Source organism: Erinaceus europaeus, chromosome X (genome assembly GCF_950295315.1).
Source record: "Erinaceus europaeus chromosome X, mEriEur2.1, whole genome shotgun sequence".
NCBI lineage: Eukaryota > Metazoa > Chordata > Mammalia > Eulipotyphla > Erinaceidae > Erinaceus > Erinaceus europaeus.
The window spans coordinates 74,813,488-74,816,626 of record NC_080185.1 but is presented as its reverse complement, the minus strand read 5'-3'; the positions used below and the strand labels follow the sequence as shown (position 1 = coordinate 74,816,626).

General features: G+C 43.6%; 1 pseudogene; it reads left to right on the top strand.

The window, feature by feature from the left end:
* The first annotated feature begins 1,273 nt into the window (after window positions 1–1,273).
* LOC107522684 (small ribosomal subunit protein eS28-like) lies at window positions 1,274–1,778 on the top strand (annotated as a pseudogene).
* Window positions 1,779–3,139: the final 1,361 nt, after the last annotated feature.

The following is a 3,139-nucleotide window of genomic DNA, read 5'->3' as shown; positions in this document are numbered from 1 at the left end:
AGTAGGTATGTGTGTGTAAGTAAAAGAATCACAGCACCTAAGCTTTCTTTAATGTGGTGGGGGCTGGGCTTAAACTTGTGTCATATTGAACCAAAGTAAAAGAATCGAGAATACAGATCCAAGAAGGATGACAGAGGACCTAGTGGGGGTTGTATTGTCATAGGGAAAACTGGGAAATGTTATGCATGGACAAACTATTGTATTTACTGTTGAATGTAAGACATTAATTCCCCAATAAAGAAATAAAAAAAAATAAACTTGTGTCATGCAGGGGCTGGGTCGTGCTGCATTGGGTTAAACACACATGGTGAGAAGCACAGGGACTGGTGTGAGGATCCTGGTTTGAGCCCCAAGCTCCCCACCTGCAGGGTGTCACTTTGCAGGCGGTGAAGCCAGTCTACAGGTGTCTATCTTTCTCTCCTTTCTGTCTTCCCCTCCTCTCTTGTTTTCTCTCTATCCTATCCAACAACAACGATGCAATAACAATAACAACTATAAACAACAAGGGCAACAAAAGGAAAAAAATAGCCTCCAGGAGCAGTGGATTCATAGCATAGACACTGCATCCCGGATAACCCTGGAGACAAAACAAAAACAAAAACAAAAAAACTTGTGTCATGCACTTGGCAAAACAGCACACTATCTAACTGAACTATTTTTCTGGGCTTTAAATGGCACATATTTAAAGTATACAGTTTGGGGTGGGGCAACAGCACAATGGTTATGCAAATAGCCTTTAATGCTTGAGGCACCAGAGGTTCCAGGTTCAGTCCCTAGCACCACTTTAAATCAGAGCTGAGCAGTGATCTGGTTATAGTTTTACAATTTTTTTTAACTCTTTTTTTTTTTTTAACCAGAGCACTGATCAGCTCTGGTTTATGGTGGTGCAGGGGATTGAACCTGGGACTTTGGAGCCTCAGGCATGAGAGTCTCTTTGCATAACCATTATGCTATCTACCCCTGCCCTATAGTTTTACAAATTTTGACATATATAGAAATCGAATGAAATCATCACCACAACTAAAAGAATAAACATATCTCACCTCCACATTTTGCTTTATGTTCTATCAAAATTCCTCACTCTATAGTCTTCTTCACCCTCATTTCTAGACATCTACTGGTCTTTTTTTATGTCACTACTGATCAATTTGTATTTTCATTAAATAAATGTAAACATGACAGTATGGACACTTCCTTAGTATTTTTTCTTTTCCTTTTTACCAGAACAGTGCTCAGTTCTGGCTTATGGTGGTGCAGGGGATTGAACCTGGGACGTTGGATTCTCAGACATGAGAGTCTGTTTGCATAACCATTATGCTATCTACCTTCTGCCCTCTTTAGTATTATTCATGTTGTTTGTATCAAGAGTTTCTTTTCTCCTTCCTTCCTTTCTTTTTTTCTTTCTTTCTTTCTTTCTTTCTTTCTTTCTTTCTTTCTTTCTTTCTTTCTTTCTTTTCTTCTTTCTTTCTTCTTATGCCTGAGGCTCCAAGATCCCAGGCTCAACCCTCATCACCATAAACCAGAGCTGTGTAGTGCTTTGTTATAAAACCAAACCAAACTCTCTGCATGCAAACGAGTTGCATGCAGTCCATCAAACTGTCCGAGGTCACTAAGGTGCTGGGCCAGACTAGCTCACAGGGACGGTGCACGCAGGTGTGTGTGTGGAGTTCATGGATGACACCAGCTGCTCCATCAGCTGCAACATCAAGGGCCCTGTCCTTGAGGGCGATGTGCTCACGGTACTGAAGTCTGAGTGTGAAGCTGGCAGGCTGCGCTAACCCCTTGCTGGTTTCCAGTTCCCCATGTCTGCTCCACTGCTGACCCTCACCAGGATGACCTGCCACAGTTAGTAAACCAGTTGTATGTAAAACAAAAACAAATAAAAATCCTCCCCCCACCCCCAGAGTCAAAGCCTTGTGCATGTGTGATTTCACCATTCTTGGGTTGCTTTTTTAATTTTTTTTTTTGCCTCCAGGGTTATTGCTGGGGCTCGGTGCCTGCACTAGGAATCCACTGCTCCTGGAGGCTATTTTTTCCCTTTTGTTGCCCTGTTGTTGGGATAGGATAGAGAGAAATGGAGAGAGCATGGGAAGACGGGGAGAGAAAGACACCTGCAGATCTGTTTCACTGCCTGTGAAGCCACCCCCCTGCAGGAGGGGAGCCAGGGTCTGGAACAGGGATGCTTGCGCCGGTCCTTGGCGCTTTGCGCCATGTGCACTTAACCCGCTACTTAACCCGCCACCCCCCCCCCCTTGGGTTGCTTTGTTATTTAGAGAAAAATACCACAGCACTGGATCTTTCTCTGATGCCATGGCAACTCCCATTTAGTGTTAGGGTTCAAACTTGGGTCACACAGATGACACTACGTATGTCATACACAGTCATATACATCTCTCTAACTCAATAACTCATTTTTTGTTTGTTTTTAACCAGAGCACTGCTCAGCTCTGGCTATTCGTGGTGCCGGGGATTGAACCTGGGACTTTGGAGCCTCAGGCATGAGAGTCTCTTTGCATAACCATTATGCTATCTACCCCTGCCCTCAACAACTTATTCTTAAAAAACAAAAATTGTTGGGGGGCGGGTGGTGGTGCACTGGATTAAGCACACCTGTAGCAAAGTGCAAGGACCATAGTAAGGATCCCAGTTCGAGCCTCTGGCTCCCCACCTGTGGGTGGAGGTGGGATGGCTTCACAAGCGGTGAAGCAGGTCTGCAGGTGTCTATCTCTCTCTCCTCTCTCTCTTCCCCTCCTCTCTCAAATTCTTTCTGTCCTATTCAACAACAAAGACAGCAATAGTAACAATAATAACAACAACTAAACAAGGGCAACAAAATGGAGAAAATGGCCTCCAGGAGGAGAGGATTCCTAGTGCAGGTACTGAGCCCCAGGAATAACCCTGGAGGCAAAAAAGAAAGAAAGAAAGAAAGAAAGAAAGAAAGAAAGAAAGAAAGAAGATTAGAAGGGTAAAATTTTACACCACACAAACCGTCAAATTTCTGTGCCCCCTTTCCCAATCCTCATAAAGTCAGGCTATAGCTTGCTTGCTTGCAAGTTCATGTTTTTTTAATTTTTTAATTTGGTATTGGTTAGAGACAGAGATAAATTGAGAGAGAAGGGGGAGATAGAGAGTAAGAGAG